Source organism: Rhinolophus hipposideros, assembly GCF_964194185.1.
Source record: "Rhinolophus hipposideros genome assembly, chromosome: 1".
Lineage (NCBI taxonomy): Eukaryota > Metazoa > Chordata > Mammalia > Chiroptera > Rhinolophidae > Rhinolophus > Rhinolophus hipposideros.
In genome coordinates this window covers 25209867-25236071 of record NC_138047.1, presented here as the reverse complement: position 1 = coordinate 25236071, position 26205 = coordinate 25209867, and the positions used below count along the sequence as shown (strand labels likewise).

At 39.4% G+C, this 26205-nt stretch overlaps 1 protein-coding gene across 7 annotated transcripts in view; it reads left to right on the top strand.

Annotated features, from left to right (window-relative positions):
- The first annotated feature begins 8313 nt into the window (after window positions 1-8313).
- Window positions 8314-26205, top strand: part of ZNF438 (zinc finger protein 438) — a 180013-nt gene continuing 162121 nt past the window's right edge. For 3 of the 7 annotated variants that reach the window (XM_081049835.1, XM_081049831.1, XM_081049833.1), the window contains exon 1: window positions 8484-8586. The gene's annotated coding sequence lies outside the window, so the exon portion shown is untranslated. Of the gene's footprint in view, window positions 8587-12778; window positions 12842-26205 lie in introns of all 7 variants that reach the window. The other 4 variants (XM_081049834.1, XM_081049837.1, XM_081049830.1 and 1 more) reach the window with 4 other exon arrangements.

Genomic DNA, 26205 nt, shown 5'->3' with positions numbered 1-26205 from the left:
CAGTTCTTGTTTATCAGGAAAGTTCTGTTGTATAACTTTGGGTATTCATTCATGGAATGAGTACTGACAGTGTACCAGGCTCTGTGCTTTTTATAAATGGTCCAATTTTATTTAAAGAGGGGGTAATCTGGGAATTAGACAACTACATTTTTTAAGGTTTTAGTTACTAGTGAATTGATCATCAAGCCCATCTTAAGAAACTGGCCAACTTTAAGTAATAAGGATAATGTAATATTTTAAACAGAAAAGAGCCTCTAAAAGTAATATATAAAAGAAAAAATCAAAGCAACTTAGTATAATATGGGCATCTATTTTCCAGGCTTTGTAAATGTTTATATACAAGTAAAAATGTAGTAAGTGCCCACTTAATTGGATAGATATGACAGAAATAAAATTTTAAAGTGAAAAAACTAATTTTGCTTCTATAAATAGGAAGATACTGATAACAAGGAAAATGCCTAACTAGGAAAATATTTAATATATTTCTCAATTGTTAAGAGTCAGAAAACAAGCATCTCTCTGAGTGACGTTCTCACCATCTATGTTTGGAGCTCTTTAGGTATGTATCATACTGAATTTATACTGACATTGCCTCTGCTTTATATTCACTCTTAAGGGTAACTTTGTAGTCCTAATCAGATGATAAGTAGAGCATGTGAATTTATACGTGACAATAAAGTGTTATTCAAACATACAGTATTTTTCTGCACATATATCAGCTTTTGTCACATCCACTCATAATTTTGTTCCATGATACCTGAGTCACAGCAACTATCACATTTCTTTCATTTTTCTTTTCTTTTCTTTTTATTATTAGTTCCAAGTGTAAAAAAAAAAATGTAATAGTGAGACATTTTAATTTTTCTAAATTAAATACAATCTCAGCTTCCACACTAGCCAGGCAGAAAATGTTATCTATCTATCTATCTATCTATCTATCTTCCTATCATCAATTACCTATCTATCTTTATTTTCCTGGGTCTGATTCCCTTCCTTGGGGTTGGACACACCCTCCCCCCATGCCTCCAAAAATGGGGAATGGCCTCAGATCTCCAGTGTCCCATGGCTGCCACTCTAGATCATTCCTGCCATGGGCCTGTGCAGTCCATTCACAGGTGTGAAGTCTCATGTTTCTGAATCAAGTTTGACCTCAGGTCAATCTGTCCAGAATCTTCGGCTGGGCTTCCCTGGGCACACGTACTCTTTAGGATACAAGTGAGCCGCTAACAGAACCTACAACTGCTGTTACTCTCCTCCCTAGCACCCGGCTCCCCCATCCTGCCCCACAACCGTCAGTTCTTTTTTCACCTTTGCAATTTTCCAAGTACAGCAGTTCCTCGAATAACGTCCTTTCATTCAAGGTAGTTTTGTTCAAGGTTGGTTTACTATAATCATTGATGAGATGCCGTAGGCACTTAACTCTTGTGTATTCATCAATAAGTGAAGATTTACTGTGTGGATCCAGGACCAGCAGCATTACAGGAGAATTGCATTTTATTTCAAAGGTTGTCAGGGAATTCTAATGTGTAGTCACGGTTAAGAATAATTGTTCTAGATTTAAGAACAATCATGATGATGGAGATGTTGAGAATATACATAATATAAGTACATATGAAAGTATTTAAATGACCGAAGCCTAGTACAAGTAGGTTTTAAGTGAATATAGAAGAGAAATTACCAGTTCAGTCTCTTAACTAGCTGAGGAAAGCTTCTGGGAAAAAGTGATATTTAAGCACTAACTGCAGAATATTCTGGCCTTTCTCCTTGCACTCTGGGGAATTGCTAGAGCTAGTTCGCCATCTTGGACTGTGAGGTGACTTTGGGACTGTAGGTCACGCGCGACTGAGCAACAAGATGGAAAGAGCCTAAGTCCCCGACACCTCTATGGGCAAACTGGCCCTGGATCACCTACATTCAGACATTTTTATACATAAAAGAAATAAACTGCGATTTTCTTAAAGCCTGCCATCATAGGGTTTTTCTGTCACTTGTAACCAAACCTTATCCTGACTAATGTCAATAGCATTAATATGACTGGACAAGAAAATCTCACCAAAATAATAAACTAATTAAAAGCCATTTACTTTTAGGTATAATTTGAAAGTGGCTGTGACTACCATCTGTACTACAGAACAAAAGATGAATGTGATAATTAACAAGGAGTTACCTCTCCCTTTTCCTATGTGTTACATGAGAACTGAGAGGCCAAGGGAAAGAAACTTGCATGACTCTCTGCTGGGTAACAGTGTATGTTCTGTGATGCAATCAATACACTGTCTTCTATTTTGCTCTTCCATTTTTTCTTAAGTATTTTTCTTTTGTTTAAATACCCAAAAACGAATATATTATTGGAAAATACCTAATGCACAAAAAAAGTTGCTTCTCTAGAAGACAGATATAAAAATTGTGAAAAATCTATTTGCAGGGGTACATGTGACTATTGAATATCACTCATGTAGAACATTACTGAATTTCTGGATAAAGCTGTTCATTTTGCAGGTTTTAAGCTAGAGATTCTTTAGCTAAAGATTTACAAGTAAATTATCAAGCCCTTTACTTCAAGATCTGTCATAAACTCAAGAGCCAAGTGGGTAGGTTACAGAGTCACCATGTAGGGTTACGGGAAAATGCGGAACATCCCCCCTGAGCCAGGCAGCTTCCCTCCAATGATGAATGCCCTGGGCAAATTGAGGGCCAATATCATCAGAGTTTCTGATTTTTCAGAAGAAGCCAAAATGCTTGCTTTCTAAATGTGTCATCTTTGATTGTCAATTCAAAAATTTAAAAACACAATACGAACCAAATCAAACTCAGATCCAATTGCATTTAGACCTTAAACTAGAAATCAAACCTTTCCAGTTAAAGGTTTAAACGCAATTGGATCTGAGTTTGCAAAATCAGATTTTAAAATATTGCTGTAATGTGACCTTCATATAGCTGCTTTACTTGATTAAAAATTACCTGAACCCTATATAAAGTATAAATAATAAATGACAATTTATCAAGTTGAGAAGAGACATGCTGAATAAATCTCCAAAGGGGACTACCATGTATTTTCAGAGCCAGATTTATCCCTTAACTGGAATAAAACTCACAGAAGTTGTGACTTTGTTTTCCCAGGCCAACAGGGTCTTGGAGATAACCAAAGATTTGGTGACAGTAGTGATGACTTTTGCCTCCTAGGTTGCACCCACCTCTCATACTGTCAGATGACATTACTCCTTCAACTGAATTCAAGAAATTTGTCAAATGCCTTTTATGTGCCAGGAACTGTTTCAGGTGCTAAGGACACGAAATTGAGTAAATCAGTCTCTGTCTTTAAAGAATGCATAGCTTAGTGGGGAAGAAAGAAGCATAAACAATTATAATACAATATACTATGTGTTATTAAAGATGCCATCAATTATAAGATACACCATTATTTTTTGTACCTCTAAGAAAAAAATGTTGTGAAGATTAGAGATTAAAGATTTTACATAGAGTGTTCAGCAGTTCTTTTGGTCTAAGTAAGTGCTCAATAAACACTGGCTATTATTAGTAGAGGTAATTAATGATAGAACTTGAACTTGAAGAAAGAGTTGTTTTTTTCCGAGAGATAAGAGACAAAACAAATTTCAAGGAGAAAAACCGACACAAAGAACTAGAGGCCTGTTTCTGGAACATTCTTTTTGTCTGCTGTGCTGTAATAGACAAGTATTTTTCCTTGAGGAATTGTTAAATCTTTTTGACACTCTCTTCTTTCTCTGCACCTTCCTTCCCTACCCTCCAGTCCAACATACCCATAAAGGCAGCTTAATTTTTTCAGCTTTGTACTCAAAAGCATGCACCTGGCCCTGTACTCAATCATGAACATGGCTCCTAAATGCAATGACACTAGTTACTTGTCTTCCATTTCCCTCCCCACTCCCCCATACCACCCTCTTGCTGTTGGGGGAAGTCTTTGTCCAACATCCTTTGTTTAAGAGGATTAATTGCTATCCCCCAGTGCCTGTCAGTTCTTTCAGGGGACTTCATGTAAATAAGGCTCCAGGTGGCCTGCTCTGATTTCCCAGAGTTCCCCAGAGGGCTAACACCCTATTAGGACATTCACTACAAATAATATTTAGTGAGCCTGACCCCCTTAGAGGTTTGGAGAAGTTATTGGACTTGCACAAAACTACCCAGTTAATAACAGACTGAACCTGTTCAGTGTTTTGCTGCATTGTCACTCAAAATGTTTTTCCTCCTAAAGCATTTTCTTCTCCGTATTATTTCTATTAACATAGTGTCCTCCCTTTTGGGAAAGCAACTATATTGAGTAAGAAACCTAGCTGGTCTTTGAATTTGAGTTCATTCATCCATTCATTCCTCTACACATATTTACTGAGTATCTGCTTAGGGTAGGGTACTCATCTACAAGTAGAGGATTTGAGGTTGTTGAACAAGGCCAACATTGTCCCTATTCTCACAGAGCTTACAGTCTAGCACAGGAGGAAATTAAAATAATTTCCAAAGCCAAGAACAAAGGCAGCTTAGAGAAAGCTTCTCTGAGGAAGTTCCTGCTAAGTAAAGACCAAAAGGATGGGGAGGATTAGCTGCATAAAGGGACAGGGCCAGAGAGGTGATAAAATGAGATATGAAATAATTTGTAAACTGTCTGACAGCAGACGTGTCACATTGTGTGGTTATTAAACATACATCTGTAGCTCTCTAATCTCTGTCCCAGGTCTTCTTTCCACCAAGTTCCCCACCTCTGCTCCTTTCAGAACAACCTCTTTTATTCTGTTTAAGTCTTGTTTTATGAATATTTGTTTTATTGTTATTAGTACACTGTTGGGTTTGTGCTGGAGACAAGAGCCTTTCTGGATTTAAAAGTGACCTGATTATTGTGTTGGTTATCTGGGAAGAGCTCTCTCAGACCAGATTCTGGAGCTGTGAGGGGATTGCAGAGTGGAATTTGATTTCTCTCCGTTGTGATTCTAAAAACTGAAATATGCATAGAAGTCAGGCAAGGGTTATCTTTAATAGTATTTAATTTATTTTTTTTAAAAATTGAGATCCAGAGTAAGAAATACATTAACATAGCAACCCAGAATACACACACATTGTTAAAACACTACTTTCCCAAAATTTGTGTTTTGGAAAAAATTACCCTATTACATGTATACAACCTGATCTTTTATATTTTGGATTCTGATTAGTGTTTTTCAGGGTGGCAATCATTAATGGGTCACAAAATCAAGTTAGTGGGTCATGATGAGCACCTTAAAAAATGAAATAGAAGTAGAGTACGGAGATAGGCTGGGAAATAGTGAAGATGCCCCTACATTGTTATCAGTTTTTTGGAGCTACAATTTCTATATCTTGGGCTTTCTAAGTCTCTGTTTCTTGCATTATATGTACTTTGTCATATAAAACTTGATACAGATCAGCAGTTATGGGTGCGGGTTCTGGAGTAGAGGTTCAAATCTTGACTCTGCTACTCAGAGGCTGTGTGACATGGAACACCTGACTTAGTCTCCTGCAGGCTGCTAGCCTTGTGTAAAATAGAGATAACAGCACTTACCTTATCTAGTTTTAAGGATTACATGAGATAACGCAGTGGCTGGCACATATAAACACTCAATAAATATTAGCCATTATATTTTGCTCTTTTTTATTTTCCCCTAGTATTAAGTTTCAGCTTTTCTCAGTTTGCTAAGTAGGACCAAGAGGATAAAGTAGAGGGCTCTGGAAACCCGTTTGCTGGGGGCAGCAGATATCAAAGTGAAAGAACCACCAGGGGAAATCGAAACCCCAAGGGCCAGAGTAGATAGAGGTAATTAGTCCTTCCAGTACTAACCCTTGCACCTCCAGGATTTTAGTTTCTTAAAGAAAGAAGTTCTTTATACAGTTCCTCTCTCTAAAATCAACACACTTTGACCCTAGATACTGGTGGTTTATCTAGGTCAGTTTGTTATAGAAACTTGACTGAATCTGATTGTGTATTTCCCTACAAATTTCTACTTGACATTCCCTGAGGTTCCTCTCTCTGTTTGAGTATACCTTACTTCTTGCCAGTCGTTTGTTGGCCACATTACTTATTTCCCGCATCTAGCAATATAGGAGGTTTTTGTTTTGTTTTGGGAGAAATCTTGGGGAAAAAAATACTGAATAATAAGATGAGAAGAAAAGAAAGTACTCTGTCATGCCATCTTATAAAGGCAAAAGAATATTAAAAACATTTACTACATTTAGTGTGTACTTCTTAACTGTTTCACTCCAAAAAATGACAGATGACATTCATCTGTGGAACATTCCCTGAGATATGTTGACTCTGAGAGGGAATATACCTGTCAAAAGGGACTCCTTATAGTTAACAGGACCCAAATTCATTATCAAAGCATAGCCGACATTGTTTGCAGAAGACTCTCAAGCACACTGCATATCAGGGAAAAGCTAATGGCTAGGCAGCCAAGCCTCCCGCACTATGCTTCTTGACTTTTAAGCTGATCCTTATAAAGGGGTTCCTGGAATTATACTTTGACCAATGGGTTGAGACCTGCCCCATTCAATTGGAGTTGTGTAGCTATATTCTCATTTGCATCTTTACTGACCAATCAAAGCAGCTTTATAACTACCAATAAGAACATGCTATTTGAACTAATCAGGACAATGCTATTTGAACCAATGAAACTGTGCAAATTTGGGTCCTCATTTGCATAAAAAGGGACTAGTCAGGGACCAGGGTAGGCACAATCTCTATTAGGCAGGACTCTCCTTTGTCTCAGAGGAGCCCACTTTGGTTTCTATTAGAGGCTGTGTTTCCTGGGTTTGCCTGAATAAAGTTTCTCCTTTTGCTGCAACCCAGATTGGGGACTTCTGTTGGCATTGGATTGGTAGCAGGGACCTTTGGTTGACAGGTACACTAGAATCTCATTGAGAAAGAATTCTAGTTTTGAGGATGATATACATGAAACATTTTGTAAGCATACAATAATGTAATTAACAATCTAAAATGTTCTTAAAAATGTTCTTTTGCAAGGAAAAATATAAATATTGCTATTTTAAAAACATGTAAAACTTTTTAAAAGTGCTATTTTTTTTCTGTAACTGCTCAACAGAACAAAAACCTTAACATTAAAATTATCATGTGCAAACTTTGCAAATTTCTTACATCAGTTGCTAATGATCACTAAAACCTTGTATGAAATTATATTAAGATAAAGTGTACAAATACCATCAAAATTAGAAACTTTTTAAAACTTTGATTACTTAGGTTTTTCTTGAATAATACGTGTTTATTTTTACCCAGCCCAGGTTTCAAGAGTTAAAGGATGTCATCATTGTTTCCTATGAAAATACTACAAATTTTCAATGAGAGTGTAAACAAACCATTGTTTCAGATTTTATTTACACTGGATCTGCCTGGCAAAATCCCAGGTCTTCTCTAGCCATTTGCCCTGATTCCAAATAAATGTTTAATAGTGATCCTTGCTACCTTAAACACTTCCTCCTTAGGGTGTATTTCCAAGGCCTGTTTTTCCCATTTAATTATTTTTCCCCAACACAGATTTGTCCAGACCACTTTTTACCATAACCTTTATTTTTCTGCTTGCAAGAGTACACTAAGAATCCTATAAGCTCGAAATGTTAATATATTGTGAGTTTTTCAAGACTTTCCTTCTACTGAGCCATCTTTTAACCAGAACTCATCATTTGTAAGATCATCACAGAGCAGTAACCTGGGACTGGGCACAGAAGATATCCTCATGTGAGATGGAGGTAGTGGAAAGTTGACAGTAACGAAGTGTACATATTTGTTTACACAGATCACCGTTTGTTAAATGTAATACAGGTAAATTGTAGTCTGTAAGTAGCTTCATAGAGCCCAAACAGAAAATCCAGTAGGAGGGGCAGAGGCTAAAAACTCAAAGGAAAAGGAGAGAGGCAGCGACGGGACAGTGCCTGGCAGGCGGGCACTTGCCTACTCAGCTAGCAGGGGCCGGAAGGGCAGATCGAAGGGGCGTGACCAAGCCTGGAGTGGGCGGGTCCGAGTCGGGGCCGGTCCGGTTGGGTGGAGCTTGGGACAGGGGCGGAGCCCAGGTGGGGCGGGGGGTGAGGTCCCTTGGGAGAGCTGACCCCTCCCGTCCCAGGACCCGCAAGCCCCTGATGGAGAGCAAACGGTTGTTTCCACACGTGGAGAATTTTTAACGAACACGTGAGGGAAAGACAGCAGTGTCTGCGGAAAATCTGGCTCACAACTCTGGCGTCCTACCCCAAGCCCCTGTCCAATAGCTTGTTTACTGTGTTCCCGGGGTTTTTCGCCCCCTTCTATTGATCCTCCCTGTCCCCAGTCACACGCTGTGAGCGCAGCTCTCTTGAGCGGCCCCCGCCCTACGCGTCCGGACCCGAGGGCCCGCCAGGAGGCGGCCACGCAGGCTGTCCGCGACTACGCCCAGGGTCTCACTACGGGGGCGGGGCCCTGAGGAAAGGGGCGTGTCTCCCGCCTGCGCGCTGGGGGCGGAGCCGTGGGGGCCGAGCGGCCCCGCGCCCGGCGGCCTGACCTCCCGGAACGCCGGGTCCCGTGACGTCACCTCGCCGTGACGCGCACGCTGTAGGAAAACTGTAAGTTTCGGAGGATTCCTACAGATCCCCTGGCCTGCGGGGCTCGCTCCGCTGCTCGCCTTTCTGCTGTTGGTAGTGGCTGTGGGGCATTAGATCCTGGGGCGATCGGGAGAGCCGCCGAACCTGGTCAAGGGACAGGTACCCGCCCAGAGCGGGAGCGCGCCCTCCGGGGCGGGAGGGCCACGAGTGCCCGGGGGCGCGGCCGCGCCCCGCGGGGCCTGCGCCTTTCTTCCTGGGGCCGAGAGGACCCCGGGCGCCTAGCGCGAGGCCGGAGAAGGGGGACGGTCCAAGTGGAAGAGGCTCTTATTTTTCTTTCTTGATAAAGGGACTTTGATTGCCCTCATTCCAGGAATGTGACATGTTAAATCTGGGATAGAAGATTCCTTCAGAGACTTCCATATCCAGGCTTCCTGTGGGATCCCGCAAGTGAGCGAAACCGTTGAGGACGAGTTTAAAGATAATCACTTACTGCCTCAGTTTCCTTTGTGTGTAAAATGGCGGGAAAGTAGCTTCTGGCCTCTAATTGTCATTCCCACGGGAGCCCGTGAGGTCACACCAACATGTAAAGACAAGGGCCCTTTGACAGAGGTCTTGTAGGTAGGGACCTGTGTCACACGCTTGCCTCAACTCCCCCCAACCCCCCTAAACCGATCATGGCCAACACGATCCTGATGCGCATTCTGAACTATTGTCCCCGAACTTGGTGGAACCATTATCACAATGATCTCAGCAGTTAGAGATCCTCCCTGTCTGGCTTTTGCAGAGAAAACTGTTAGCGGGCTGGAACTGGTACGTTATACTCAACACAGATACCCTGTGAGTTTTGGAGATTCTGCTGTGCCGACACGATCATCATGTCTGACTGCTTGAATTTTTTTTTGGCCTGCAAGGGTTAATACGTTATTGACGAGTTAGTATTCTACTATATATAATACTTCTCAAATTCAGGAACGAGTGTTTCTCAGGAACTTGGAACGGAAGAATATTGTACACACTTCAGGGTGTATTATTAATTCTGGAGACTTGAAGATCACATTTCTGTAAATTCAGTTCAAGGGTGTAACATCCTTCCATCCGAGTTTGAAGAGCCTTAGAGAGCAGGGGTTCTAAGTTTTTGTTCTATCAGTTACTAGCTTTGTGTTCAAGGACAAATCACTCAAACTTAGAACTGTCTTTTTCTCTCTACCATGGGAGATGATGGCATATCTGGGGTTGCTTTTCAAGGATTAAGTGTGATCATACGAGTAAGTGTGAAAATGAAAGGCTGTCTACATATTCTATTGTTGCTAAGAAATTAGCATGGTTCCTTCACCTGTATAAGAGAAATAGAGATGTGTGCATTCAAAGCCATGTTCCGAGTTAGAACTAGGACAAGAGCAGCAAACAAGACAAAATCTCCAACCTAATGGAGCTCATGTTCCAGTGGGAAAATAGGCAACAAAGAGTAAGTACATATTATTTCAAATAGTGATAAGTACAGTGAAGCGAAGGAGGATAAGAGAGCAGCAGACTGGGAGAACGGGGCAGGCTGTTAGATAGAGTCTATCAGGGAAGGCGTTTCAAAGGAGGTGACAGTTGAATCAGTTGAAGTGGAGGAAGAGCCTGAAAATTTCACGGAGGAATCATAATAGCAGTAAACACTTATGTACAGATTACATGTGAGGCATTTTTCTAAACACAATTAAATTTTTGCAACAGCCTTACGAGAAAGGACTCATTTTCATTTTTATAAACGAGGAAACGGACAGAAAGATCCAGAATTTGCTCAAGGACGCACAGTTACAATGTGATAGAGGCAGTATTTGAATTCGGGCAATTCGACTTCAGAGTGTATGTGCTAAACAACACTGGATTGAGTGACAGTAGGAACGAGGATGGAACAATGCTCTGAGGTGGCCCAGGCATCGCAAGGTGAGAGTGTTGAGAACACAGCAGGGAAGGGTGAAAGTGGTGGTAGGAGATGTTGCAGGGCCAGGCAGACTATGGGTGCCCTCGCAGGCTGTGGTGAAATAAAGATGTTATTCTGAGTATTGTGGAAAACCATCGGAAGTTTTACGTTAAGGGAATACCTGATTTCATTTTATTGGCTGGAGAATTAACGGTAGGGTCCCCAGAGGGGAGTATTGAAGCGGAGAAAATAGGAGGGTATTGCTGTGCCTGGTGGTGTCAGGCTAGGGGAGGTAGTTGTAGAGAAGGTAGTAAGTAGAATTCATGATATACTTTTGAAGGAAGATCTGCGGGTGTGAACTTACGAATGTGGGTTCACCGAAAACCTACAATTAAATTCTTAGGTTTTAGGCTGGAACAACTGGGAGAGTAGTGGTGCTGTTTACTGAGAGGGGAGAAGGGATTTGAGAAGAAAATCATAAATTTCATTTTGGACAGGTTTTAAATGCTTGGTAGGCTTAGTAACACTAGTACCAGTGCGGCTAGTAATAATAGTAAGTGCTATGTAAGCATAAACTGTTTACTGGGCAGGGTTTTAAGCATTTTTACGTATCAATTCATTTAATCCCGATAGCAGTTGTATGTGCTGGGAACCATTATAGTCTTCATTTTACAAATGAAAAAACAGGCACACAGAGGTTAAAAGTGACTTGCCTAATGTCACCCAGCTTGTGAGTGATAACTGGGATTCAGACCCAAACAGTCGGGCTTCAGAGTCTGTGCAGTTAGTCCCTGTAACCACCTCCGAGTCACCACGGTGAGTTGGCAGTTGGATCTATGAATGTAGCACTCAGGGGAATTTAGAGCTGGAGACACACATTTATATTTCTGAAGAGAAAGCCTGCTTTTGTTCCTCATCTAAGCCTTGGTTGGCAGTGGGGAAAAAGAACATAGGCAGTGGAGCTGTGCTGTCTGGATTCTGCTCATGCAGCCAAGGTTCAATATCTCCATGAGGGTGAGGTCTGTACCTCTTGTACTTCTCTATCTCTAGTCCCTAATCCAATGCCTCCCAGGTAGTAGATTTTAGGGATGACTTTATATGCAGGACATTTGGTTAGGCTTTGGGAGTTCAGAGATGAATAAAACATAGCACTCTTCCTGGAGGAGCAGAGTATGAGAAAAAACCTGTGGGAATAAAACTAGAGTAGACTAACTGCATAAATGCATGCTGATTAGTTCATTCTGGCCTTCTGTAGCCCCCTCCGCCCCATATACTTAAAGGATGGGGCATGAAGGGGTCAAAGGAGCCAACGAATGCCTAAGCAATTGCAGGGTGAATTTGAGGCTCCCCAAGAGTCCTTTTCAACAAGAGAATTCCTCAAAATCTTGCATATTTTACTATATTTGCATTCATTTTATTTGGCAATGATATAATTTTTACCAAATGAAAATATTCTGATACTTGAATATGATTGTGGAGTGATGAGTTTTTCCAGTTCTATTACTTCAGTGTTGACAGGGCTCACTAGTGAAATAAGGGAGTTGGCTTGAAATGCTGTAGCTTGCATAATAGAGGGTGATGGAAGGGCTGTGTGAAGTACTTCGGCAGGTTTCCACCAGTTCAAGTGTATCACGCCAAAGTTCCACATAACGAAATAAGTTTGAGTTTCTCTGCTGATCTTCTCTAACATTGAGATACATACTTTTTTTTTTTTTTGTCATAGAAAGGGATCTTGGTACTACATGTCATAGGTTGAATTATAGATTACATTATTTCTGTGTGGAACATTGTAGAACATAGAAACTGAAACAATACGCACAAAAATAAGTGTCTTGTTTCTGTAGATCTCTTTCAGGGCATCCTGCATCCTCATCTCATTTATCACAATTTTATTACTTCCTAACATGAGTATTTTAAATTTGAACCATTCAAAGATTAGATGAAATTATACCATTGTAGATTTTATGATTAATTTCAATTTTTTTCTCACAATATATAAAATTATATTTTGTTTAGCCCCTTAGCTTTCAGTGGAAGAGTTGAGCTGAATAATAAAATACACCATAACTCTAAAAGGGAATCTTCCACAAATATAATTGTAAAGATGATATGCCATCTCATTTGGCAGTTCACAAAATTTTAAATCTGCTATTGTGATTTCCCTAAATTTAATGGAGTTGGTAGGCTTAGTATTTATACCACAACTGCAATTAACTTTTTAAAGAACATTGTATATGGTATAAAGTAGCATTCCACCTTAAATGGCCGGTTGATTGCTCAGGCTATGTCATTTTCTAAATTTAGGTTCAAAGAGAGCAGGTTGACGGTTATTTGTGTCTGATATCTCCCAGCAGAGCAGGACTGATGGTAAGTCCTCCTATTTGAAGACAGCAGAAGCCACCCTCACACTGACCCAGATGAACTATAGCATCCTAGACAACTATAAAATCCAAATTCCTTTTAAACTTTATATTTACATAAGCAAATTTAAAAACTACCTTACGTTAAGAGTACAAATGTAAATAAATGGAAATTGTTTCTTGTAGAAAACTTTGTGTCTAGCCCAATGATGGCATGCAGTGGGCACTAAATAGAGTTTTTAAAATTCCACTTCTTGTGGTTTATTTTATTTTTGCATATTACTTTTAACTCATATGTATGTATATATATATGTACATACATATATATCATACATGTCTCATACGTTTGCAGTAATAGCTGAATTCTAGTTTGTGTACTTTCACGTAACGTTGTTGGAATATATTTAATTAAATAATTTAACTGGATAAGTAGCATTTAATTTTGATTCATTCCATATTTGGTTGCTGAGAAATTAAAATCTTGAGGGTTGATTTTTTTTTTCCCTTCTACATAAACACTAATGGGTGGAAACAAAGTTTTAGTGACATGTTGACCAAGCTGTTAACTCCAAAAAAACACCCAAGGAGAAAATTCTTAGACAGTATCAAGCAAAAACAGTATGTTGCTAGAAGGGATAATTTAACCGTAACTTCCTACTATACCTATACTTAAGATGTTACTATCCTACAGGCAGCATTCTTTTATTTGGTTTTTATATTGAAGAACTGCTAGTTTCAAGCTGCATTCTAAGCCATCAATCTATAGAGAGAGAAATGTGAGATAAATACTGGAATATAGTACTTTGGATTTAGCTCAGTGGATCTTAACTGGGGATAACTTTGTCCGCTCCCCCAGCTCACGCTGGGGACATGTGGCAATGACTGGCTATAATTTTGGTTGTCACAACTGTGTGTGCGGGGCACTGCTCCTGGCATCTAGTTGGTGGAGGCTAGGGATGCTCTTAAATATCCCGTAATGCACAGGGCAGCCCAACAGCACACGTGATCTGATTCAAAATATGAATACTGCTGATGTTGAAAATGCAATATGTAACCCACCCACCTTACCTTCCTTCCTTTCTTCTTTCCTTTTTGCTTTCCTTCCTTCCTTCCTTCTTTCCTTCTTTCCTTCCTTCCTTCCTTCCTTCCTTCCTTCCTTCCTTCCTTCCTTCCTTCCTTCCTCCTTCCTTCCTTCTTTCTTCTCTCTCCCTCCCTCAGTAGGTTTCTTGACACTGTAGGGGAGAGTTAGCTCTTTGGGTCTTTGGATGGGCCTAAGAATTAAACTGTCGTAACACAGATTAATAGGAGAAAAACATACACATTTTATTAAACATCACATGTACATGGGAACCTTCACAAGAGAATGAACACCTGAAGACGTTACCAGAACAGAAAGCTTTTATACATTTTAGATAAAGAAACAATAAGTTTGTGAAGAATTGACAAGACAAAGGGATTTGGATTAGAGGTAATACATGATGAAGTAACTGGGAAGAGAAGGGTGAGTTTAACAAGATTTGTTTGTATGGATTTTTCTCCCCAATTCCCATCTCTGGTGATGAGAATGTCTTCCTTCCTCCTGGTACAAGGCAGTACCTTTCATATGGGAGTTTGTCCTTTGCTTTCAGGAAGAAAAAGGAGAGTCAGGGTATCCATGTACCTGTTATTTCTTAAGTACCTTTAATTCAAAATAATATGTCAAAGTGGCATTTAAAAAATAAATTTTTTTAAGGAGGGCCCTCAGTGGCCCATGTGGAGATCGGACCGGCAACCTTGCTGTTATTAACACTAACCAACTAAGCTAACTGGCCACCCGTAAAGTGGCATATTTTGGGGGGACATTCTGGTTTACTTCAATGCCTGCTTCATGTTGTCACTTGAATCAATTGGTAATTGTAATCCTACCCTGACAGGACTTGAGTGGCAACTTAACGGAGTTTTGATAAACTATAAGGTAATACTACTTGCTGTTTAAAATTTATTTTTTGAGAACACTAAGTCGAAAAACAGTCCAAAGGGATGGCTCTTGGCTGTATTTGTATATACTTGGGTGAAATACCCCACCCAGCACGATTCACCTTGCAGTGTGATAGAGGCATTTATATTTGGGGTAGGACTCCCATTCATTCTGATTTTCTAATTAGAATTCCATATTATTCTCTTTAGCCATTTTTTATATCAAATTTGAGGCTATTTCTCTTTTTCGCCATGCTGACATAAAACCTCAGACTTACTTGACTTTAACTACAAAGTGATAACATAATGATTGGTTTTTATTTTCCTTTCTGAAATATTTAGAGTTCATCTTAAGTGAGTACATCATTTTTGTAAGGTGGTAAGAGCTTGTGGTAGTCATTTTATTTTCTAGATTGGAAAATTTAAGAAGAGATTCAGTTTAGCTAAGTAAATCAATTTCAAAGATAGGATTTAGAATTTATGTTTTCAGATCTTACACAACCAAGCCAAACTCATTTACATTAGATCAAAAAGAATATCTACTTAAATATTTGATCAGTTCTTTATTTGTTTGAAGATTTCTTGATGATATTCAATTCTTGATGTAAGTTTAAGTAGCTGGAAATTTTAATACTTCCTATAATACATCCATTGGCTGAATTTGGACCATTGATAGTATGAAATTGTGGGTTTGGGATTGAGAGAAGGAAGAGGTTGTGATTGGGCAAGGATTATAATTAGACTCAAAAGGTAAAGATTCCCAACTTGCTATGAAACTGAATTATTGTAACAATTTTTTTTTTAATCTCTTGATCAAAAAAGTTTAAACTGTGATAAAGAATGAAAGGTATTTATTTGAGTGTAGCATTGTAATCCGAGAAACAGATTCAGGTAGCAACCCCAAATGAGCTCTGGAGAGAACAAAATAGACAGGGTTTATAAAGACAAAAAACACAGGCTGTAAGAAAAGACATTTTCCTGTTGGCTACTTAACATGGTGTGATGGCTAGTTCAAAGAGGACTGGCCAAATCCAGGTAAGGAAACTGAGGTAAGCATTGGCATAGAAACAAGGGTTGAGAGGGCAAGTTTCCAGGATGTATTTCTAAGGCAAGCACAAAAGTCCAAATGTCCTAACCTTGTCTGGGGGTGAACATGGCTAAGTCTGACTTTCCTAATGCCCTTCCAACTGCATTTGAGGACCCCCTGATATTAGTACTCTGTTTTAAATATTTCGGTTCACACTTCCATTAAGAAAAATGCTAATATCCAAGTAACCATAATATTTATCATATTATTGAGGGAAGAGACCACCCCTCAAGTGTGGCTGGAACAAAGCTGAATTTCATACATGTTAAGCAAGAGAGAGACCCATGCTTGCAGAATACAGCCCTCCGAATACGCAGAGATGTACTTAGACAGGATTTTGACGAAGCATGGAGTTTTAGGATTGGCTTGTTTTCAAAACTGAGACAATTGAAGGATCAGCGCACTTTAATCTTGGAGTTTAGGGACTGGGTGGCTTTGAGGAGCAAAGGTACTGAAGAGGGGCGTGGCTTATTGGCTGCTTTCCTCAGTTGTGTACTTAACCGGAAAGGTTGAGTAGAGTTTAAGGATTGATTGATTGTGGAATATTTAAAACCCATTCTGTGGTTACTTGTTCCCAGCTTGTGACAAGAGCCAAAGAATAATCATTTTTTTTTCTTGAAATTAGAGGATAGGTACTTTTTATTTTCCACATTTATGTCAACCATTTATGTTCGCAGTTGTACTAACATATATTTGATTTTGCTGAAACAAAACAAAACAACAGAAAAAAACAAAATCAAAAACAAGGGAGTGCGGTGAATATCATTTGTTTTCCTCCTACCAGACTCAGGATTATATGATATTTGGGACCCAGATTGCTTCAAGGATTATTTTTATATGTAGTTAAAAAGGTAATATGTTATTTATGGAAATACTATAATGCATTAAACATTATGCTGAAATCGGTGTTACTTTTAAGTCTATTTTTCTCTCGTGGGAGTGTCATATCACATACCTGCCAAAATTAGTCTTGATGGATCTGAATTATATATCTAAACGTTTGTTGTTTTTGCTGTTGTTAGAGATACATCTACAAGGGATTAGTTTTGGAAGTTAACTTGCAATTAATTATTCTGATCAACATTTTAGAAGGTTTAATGATTATATTTCATGTCTTTTATATAAGGTAGGTGGAATCATTTTAGTATCTGTGAATCATTTTACCACAATTATTTTATCATAGTACCATTACATAGTATTTTGGTTTAATATTTATTTCAGAATATTTTTATTCTTCAGAATGAAATAAAGAGCTATTTATGGCTACTTACCAGAACTGTAACAAAAAGTAGGTGTTTTTCTAAATTGATCTCCCTCAGTAACATTTTAGTTTTAAAAATATTTTCCCATATAGATGTTAAAATAAACTCAGAGAGTATTCTTTGTCTTAGAAGTCAGAGAAGGCAAAATGAGTTTTTGATATACTTTTTGTTTGTATTGAGATGTTATTTAAAATACCCTACATACTCTGTTTATATTTAAAATAAGATGACAATATTTTTAAAAGAAAGGGTGCTGTTGTGTGTATATGCAGCTCTTCAACCTACACCTTTTGTGTCTTACCTCTCTTCCTTCCAGTTAGGTATTAGCCAGTGATAAAGCTATATTAGTGATTTAGATAAAGTGTTTTTATATGAAAGCTTTTTGAAAATGTGAAGGCCAATTGTTTCTGTTTACAGTCCAAATTTCTGACCTGCTATGATAGTTAATCGTAAGAGGGTAATCTTAATCCAGTATTAAAATTAATATTATGATGTTTATTAAAAAGCTGTTCTTTACTAGATGATATGCAAACGTTTTTATCTTTAACATTTACATTTTATAAATTTGTACATAAATAGGTAGTTAAATTTTCTAGGAAAAACTTGTCTTAGATGCCTGAATATGGTTACTGTGATTATTTCTGTGCTGTCTATAATATGACACAATGGATTTCAAATGTGTTTTTTCTTTGTGCATATGCAGTGAATAGTGGGCCTTTTATTGCCTAGTGATCTGATTAAAAAAAAAATCAGGTGATTTTTTTTTTTTGTAGTAAAATGGAAAAAACAAGGGTTATGTGCTCTTCGATAAAAGCCTTATTTTCTAGTCTTTAATAATGTAATGGATGTAAAATGGTATCTCACAGTTTTAATTTGTATTTCTTTGGTTACTATTGAGGCTGGGCTTATGATTCACTTGTTAGCCATATGGATTGCACAGTTGCCAGATTTAGCAAATAAAAATACAGGACACTGTTAAATTTGAATTTCAGATAAAGAACAAATGAATTTTTAGTATACGCATATAATATACCATGAGTAGTTGGGACATACTTATACTAATCTTTTTTCATTGTTTGTCTTTAATGAGGCATTCTATACTTTGTCTGACAACTTTAATTTTACCTTCTGTGAATTGTCTGCTTCTGTCTCCTACCATATTTTCAGTTACATTTCCTGTCTTTGTTGTTATTTTTCCAGAGTTCTTGGCAAATATTAGATATCAAATCCCTTGTTTTTGTTTTTTTTTCTTCTTAATGTTGCAAACATAATGTTCCAGTCTTTTGCCTATCTGTTAACTTTGTCTGTACTGTCCTTTGTTGCATAATAAGTCTTTAATTTTGATGGAGTCAATTCCATCACAATTTCCCCATGTTGTTTATACTTTTGAGATCTGTCATCACTCAGGGTTACAGATGTATTATCCTACTTTTTCCTTCTTTAACTTCATAGTTTTATCTTTCGTATTTAGATCTTAAATTCATTTAGAGTTTATTTTATGGAAGAGTATTAGGAGATGAGGTGAGGGAGGTAATGAGCGGAGCAGATTGCATGAAGATTGTAGGCCATTGTGAGGATTTTTGTTTTTATGCTAATTGAATAGGAAACCAGTGGTGGTTTGGCACAGAGGGTGTTAGAGACTGAAATATGCTTTCAAAAAAACCCTGATAGCTGTTGAAAATAGGTTGTGTGAGGTATGGCACAAACTGCTAATTCTTGTTCAGTATCTAGTGTTTCCTTCTTTTAGTACTACAACTCTGGCCAAGCTGGGTACATGACTACCTACTTAGAGACTGTATTTTCCAACTTCCCCTTCCTGTAGGTATGAGTGTGTGATTAGGTTTGGGCCGATTAGATGTGAGCAAAAGTGATAAGTGCAACTTCTGGTTTATCTATTTGACGGTAAGATACTTGTCCTGTTCATCTCCCCACCCTAGTGCCCCTTCCTACTGACTGGAAAGCAGCAACAACAATAATGGCAACAACTTCCTGAAACCCAGAGATAGGATAGAAGTCCGTGATGAGTAGAGCAGAGCCATCTCTCATCAGCCTAGGTCCCTGGATGACACTGTGGAGCAGAACCAACTACAACTTACCTTCCTCCCCACCTCCCTCCTTCCCAGCCACCAACCTACCTTCGTATTGTTTCAAGGAAGAGAAAAAACTTAATTGTTTGAGCCACTGCATTTGACATCATTTCATCATAAGAATTTACCGCATACCCTATATAATGCCGAAATTGGTCCCTGAAGTGAGGTGTTGCCATGATAAAAAACTAAAATGTATGGCACTGGCCAAGTGGTTGGTCAGCAAACAGTAGGCACTATGTTATAGTTTACAAAACTGGTGACAGTGCTGCAGTAAAACATTTGGTGAAACTGTCACCTCTAATCACTTGGAAGGCAATGTGTCTATCCAGCTTGTACCTTTAGGGAAGTGGTTAGAAAGACTGCTAAAATGAGTTGACTACTCCTTGCTGCTTTAGTAAAGAACTACAAGAGGGTGTCAAATAAGGAAGTGATTAGCTAGTTTGCAGTTAGAATTGGGAGTATAGTTTTGTTAAAGGAGTTTCTCTTTGCCCATGGCCTGTGCTCTGAATTGGCTGAAAGAACAGTAAAGTGGAGTATTGCAGAGTTGGAAAAAATTGCTTCTGTATCCCAAACCGCAAGAGGTAAGATTCATTCTTAGGAACATGCCATTAGATTTTTCTTGGCCAGACAGTGGAAGCCAGTCCAGGCAAGGATCAAATTAAGGCTTTACCTTCCCACTTGAACCATCAGTTAAGCTAGATAAAGCTCCGGTTACAAATACAAAGTCTCACCTCCCTACAACAACAAAGGTTTACTTCTTATGACAAGTTAATGGCTCTGTTCCACATCGTCTGTTACTCTAAGCTGAAAGAATAGGCTTTTGGGGGACATCGCTGTTCTGTGGCAGAGGGAAAAGAGATATGGCAGAATCAGCTGCTTAGAAGTGGAATATTCTTTTGTTCATATTTTATTGGCCAAAGGAACTCCAATGGTCGAGTCTGAAATCAGTCAGGCAGGAAGGACCGTTTCATGTCGCATGGCATGCCCTGATGTAAATAGGGTGTGATGGTATAATCCTTCATTTGGGAATCAGATGACGTCAAAGTAGCTAACCTTAAATCAAGCGGGTGAGAGATGGAGCTGCCATAGATGCCAGCAAATAAAAGGAGAAATGATAAGCCTAATACCAACGACCAGAGTAAATCTGTAGTTGTCATTACTTTCACATGGCACTGACTTAAGGCAAACAGACGTGTTGAATTTTTGAGAGGATTATGTTTTCAAAGATGCCACAAATTTGCCTTGAAAAGCCTGTGATGGTTTGACATTGACTCCTAAAGCAACCCTTGACACCCCGAGTTTGTACCAGCTCTTTGCTGGCTATTTAGAGCACATATTCTCCCATGTCTACTTTGTATATGGCCAGAATGATAATGGAGAAATGGACTCTTCCAGAGGCAATGCCAGGCTCCAGCAGATAAATTGACAAAGGAGATGATTCCCTATCCCACAGAGAACAGAAATAAGTTTAACCAAGGGAGGAACTTGCTTCCCTGGTAGAATAGGGATTCTTTGCCGTCCCTGTCCAGCAGTATTTTATCATTCCTAAGAATATGTATTTGCTATTCTTTTCAGAATGAAAGACTTACTTGCACTATCTTATTTGCATTCTATTGTATGTTGGGTGTGATGGTGGTGGTGGAGAGCAAAGGTTACTCGCTTTTTAGTTTGTAGCTCACTGGACTGGAATGGAACCAAATCAATATCCGTTGACGAGGTTTTTGCATCACCCAGAGATTGTAGAGTTTGAGCTAAATCCAGCAGCTGGATGGGGCTTTAGGTTATCCCTTTAGAAAGGAGATGATTGTTGCAGAGTGGGAAGGATGCACTCCTATCTCTGATGTTTAGCGAGGCACATAGCGCCTACGTAGACACTGTATTTCTTAGGCTCCTTGTAGCCACATTGAGGCTACATGTCTAAGTTTTAGCCAGTGAATGGGAGTGGAAGTGATGTGTGCAACTTCGAAAGCACATTTGTATTAAAAATCTGTTTTGTCACATTCTTTTCCTTCTACCCCCTTAAACAAGGTGTTGTTGAGCCAGCTTCTATTATCTACACAAGGGCAGTGGCCCAGGGAGTGGACAAACAAGAGAGAAGGGACTGAGGAGAGTTCTCTGCCTTCGTGGGACTGTGGGACTGTTACGTTAGAGAGACATAAACTCCATTTGTTTGAGCCACTACATTCTTGGTTTTCTTCCATCAGAAGCCTACATTCTAGTTAACACAGATGGTAGTGATATAAGGAAACAAAGTTAGATTTGTTCCTAGTGATTTTTTTTTTCAGTTGAAGCTTTTGATTTATATATTCTTTCTATGAAAATTTATTTTTCAAATTGTCTTAACAGTTTAGAAATAAACTCTTTTACTTGACTATCACTCCTATTATGATTATGATATATTCCTTTTTATTTCATATGCATATGTTTTACATGTTTATATAAAATTTTGTATCCTGATATTTTCATGTGATGCCCATTTTCTTGGTCCCTTTGGAGTTCTTATACTTAAGTTATACTTAAGCACAGTTATTGTTATGTAACATTAGTTTTATCATACTTTACTTAAAATCTCATTATTGTTGGCTGCTGTGGACTGAATTGTGTCCTCTCAAATTCATGTTGAAGCCTTCACCACCCTCCCCACCCCCCCATATAAGTATATTGGAGCTAGGGCTTTTAAGGAGGTGATGAAGGTTAAATGAAGCCTAGGGTTAAATGATCTTAGAACTGGTACCCTCCTAAGAAGAGAATGAGACGTAGAAGATCTCTGCCATATGCGGACACAGTGAGATGATGGCCGTCTACAACCTAGGGAGAGAGCTCTCACCAGAACCTGACCATGCTGGCACCCTGACCTTGGATTCCTGGCCTTTAGAACTGTGAGAAAATAAGCTTGTGTTCTTTTGTCACCCAGTTATCGTGCTTTGTTATGGCAGCCAAAGCTGACTCTGACAGAGCCCATGCTTTTAACCGCTACACCACATATAGAGGTTTTTCTCAGTCAACAGCAAACAGACTGTGAAGAAAGCTCCAAAGAAGGAGAACACCAAGAAAGAATAATGTTACTGAAGCCAAGAGACAAACATTTTAAGATGAAGGGTGTTGATATTAAATTGGGGGGTCTAGTAAATTCTGAGTGAATTTTCAGTTAAGAAGTCACCTGTGCTTAGGAGAGACAGTTTTGTGTTTGCAGACAAAATCCAGTTTGCAGAGAGTTAAATAGTGAATCGGGGTGGGGTGGAGCGGTGAAAAGGTGAGTTTAGACGGTCTTTCAAGACACGAAGGGAAAGGGGTAAACAGGAGAGTACAAGGGAGGTATCAGGTGTGGGGAAGTTTCTTAGTTTTGTTTGTTCATTTGTTTGTTTTATGATGAGAGAGATGTAAGCATTCACATGCAGTGGAGGGAAAGCCAGAAGAGAAGGAGAAATTGAAGATGTGGAGGGTAAAGCCGATAAATGATGGCATCAGATCCTTAAGGAGGTGGGTGGGTTGCTTGAGTCCCAGAGCTCTGGTTGAAGGTTAGCTTTGGGCACAAAGAGGGACATCCTTCCTCCACGCAGCCAGGAAGGAGGTCAGAGTGGGTGTATGGTTGTTAGTCATTGGTCAGTTGTTGGTTGTTGGTCAGTGGGTGAGGAAATTGAGGGAGTCTGATCTAATAGTATTCCTTTGTTTCTGTGGAGGTGATGTCATTTGCTGAGTGGAAGGGAGAGTTGGAAGCTAGAAGAAAGTGATGGAAGTTTGGAATTTAATCTGTGAGAGGTGAGAGGGAGCTGATTGGGAGCCCCTCAATTGATGGATAGCAGTAAGCAAGGGCCTACCGAGATGGGAGACCATGTGTTTGCAGAATCCCCATTCACCATGTTTGTGGCTTTTTACAGAAGTGATCTCTAGATGGTTGGGGTGAGAGTGAAAAAGTAGATCCTTAGATTGGTTTAGGGGAAGGGCAAGCTGGTAAGACAATGAAGAGTTTAGGCCAGGGAGTAGGCAAAGCTGGATGATCGCATCACAGGTTAGAGTGGGCAAGAAGTGAAGCTTGGGGCATGGTTGAGAGATCAGGAAAAAATACAGAGGGGTTGGGGAAAACCTGGATACTAAAAATATTTAAGATCAAGTATGATTTATTCATTTGTTTGTTCAACAAATATTGAGCATTTATCTTCCAGGCTGGGTGAACCATCAGAAAAGTGAAAGTCACTTCTCTAATTCAAACCTTCCAATAGCTTTCTCATAGCACTTGAATAAAATCCTAAATCTTTATGGTAGCCCTAATGTATTATGTCCCGCATTAATTACTGCTCTCCTCCTCGTTCACACTCCCCAGTGCCCTGGCTGCTCCTCCAGCAAGCTCCAGGCCTGGCTCTGCTGTGCTATTTCCTTACCCACGTGTGCTGCTGGGTCCTAAGCACATTCCAGTCTCTGCTCAGGGGACTCTTCTTCCAAGCGCTTCTTCCTGTTCACAGTATCTAATATGGCAGAGGCATCACTCTGTAGCCCTTTACCCTTCTTCATGTTTCTTTTTAACGTTTTCTTACAATCTGAAACCATAAATATATTTGTTGTCTACCTCCCACTAGAAGCAAAATCTGCCAGGGCAGGACTTTGTTTTGATAACTGTTTCAGTCTAGGTAGCCATACCACATTGGTTATTTTGTGAGAATTGATTGACAGTGGGACTTAAGGAATCTAGAAATCCAGAAGGATAAAAGGCGGTAGCCTGGAAGTAGCGTATTGTAGTTTGAGATTTCAACAGTTGAGTGCTTCTGGGTGAAGGAGCCCATTGCTGCTCCTTTAAGCAGACGCACCCACTCCACAATAGGCATTCTTTTCAGTGGATAAAGGCCTGACCCCGACCCTTGGCTCATACCGCACCCTTTCCTGTTTTTGACTCTGCTTCTCACCGGCTTCATTATTCATTCTCCCATTTTGTCCTTACGTTGTCTTCCAGATCCGATGGACATTGTTGTCTGCCTGGCCAAGACTTCCTCTAGATTTAGAATTTCAGCTCTGTTTTTCCTCAGTCTGAGTTCAGACTTCAGAAAACTTACACGAAAGCCTAGTACGTAAGACAGGTAGAAGTGAGGGACCTGGAAGTCAGGAGTGCTGTGCTCTGCCCACTGACAGCTATTCTCTGTCCCCACAGAGCAGCCCGAGGCAGCGCCAGAAGACCCCCAGCCTCCCAGTTCATAGTGTGGGGAAGCCCTGCTTGAACTGTGATGCGGTCTGCTTGCAGCAGGCTATCCCTGGGGTCACCTCAGGTCATGCTCTCCCTGCTTGGCCCATGCCTTCTTGCTCCTTAGCACCTAGTTAGTCAAATGGCAGTGTGTGCACCCACCGTCCGGGTACAGAGGGGTGTCTGAGGGCACTCAGAGCCATGAACGCGGCATGGTACCTCTTCCCCAGTGTTAGTTTTTCTTGCTGACTGTTATTTAATTTACTAAATTTGCACCGTTAAAATTAATGTAGTTCTAGTTCCTTCTCAACAAATTCTTATATTGACCCTAATTAAGAATGTTAAATTTTATATATACATACATATATAAAACAAAAGAAACTGGGTGTGTTATTGTTGAGAATGTAACCTTTGTGTGAAATTCTGCGGTTATTTAGCCTCTCTGCTCTGTGTTAGGAATACTTTGATAGACAAGGTTAGAACTACCTTTTTAAGTTGTCAGCTTTTTTCTGTATTCTTGTTTGTATGTTTAATGGAGCTATTAAAACATTTTTATTCAGCATGAGGCAGGAATTGGCCATGATATATACTTTGAACCTTCAGGCTTCCTGGATAAGATAAAAATTATGAGTATTTTCTTCCTTTAGTCACAGTTTCATTTTGACAAATGTCATTAAAGGAAGCATTGCTGCATGATAAAAAGGATTCGTAAGAGCCAAGTGATGGCCTAGTATACTGGAGCCAATACTTAAAACAAGGTCATCCTAGACCACAGAATAAGTTTGACACTTCGGATTTTTTTTGTTTTAAAGGATATCACTTGCATTAAAATCTGTCATGGATCCTGTGAATTGAGGGTGGATCTTTCAGCATTAAGGTAAAAATTTCTTTGGACTATGTGCTATCAAGAAACTGATTTAGGCCTAAGGATTTTGTACAACACTGCCAACTTCTAAGACTAATGAGGGCAAGGACTTGACCATGTTCACTGATGCACCTAGAGCTGGGAGTAGCACCCAGCGCCTGCCATGTGACACCGAATAACTATTTTTCAAGTGAAGAAATGAACCATCTTTGATGCAACTGTGGAAATAATATTGACAGCATGAGGGTTGAATGATGGGAACTTCCTGGTATTCTGTCACAACATTGCTATCAACATATGGCCTCCTTATATTAAATAAAAGCAGGCGCAACTCTAAGCTTTCTTTTGAGTCTGTCAATTGTCAAGTCTATTGAATCACATGACACGCCAATTCTATCTATGAAATGGGGATAGCAGCACAGAATCTGTTGAGTGCAAGTAGCTACACTAAGATGAGATGAGATATATAGAATGGGAGAAAATACATGCAAACGATATACCTGATACTGTACTTGTGTCCAGAATTTATAAAAAACTCTTATAACTCAGTGTTCAAAAGGATCAATCACCCAATTAAAAAATAGGCAAAGGGTCTTAATAGACATTTCTCCAAAGAAGGTATACAAAGATGAAAAGATGTTCAACATCATTAATCAGAGGGGTATGCAAATCAAAACCACAACAGATAGCACTTAGACTCACTAGTTGGCGATATCCAAAGATAATGAGTGTTAAGGCTGTGGAGAAATTGGAAACTTCTTACATTGCTGGTGGAAATGTAAAAGTAGGCAGCTGCTTTGGAAAACCATTTGGCAGTTCTTTAAAAGGTTAGAACAAAGTTATTAGGTCATGCAAAAGTAATTGCGGTTTAAAAGGTTGAAAATAATTGCAAAAACTGCAATTACTTTTGCACCAACCTAATACCATATGTTACCCAGCAA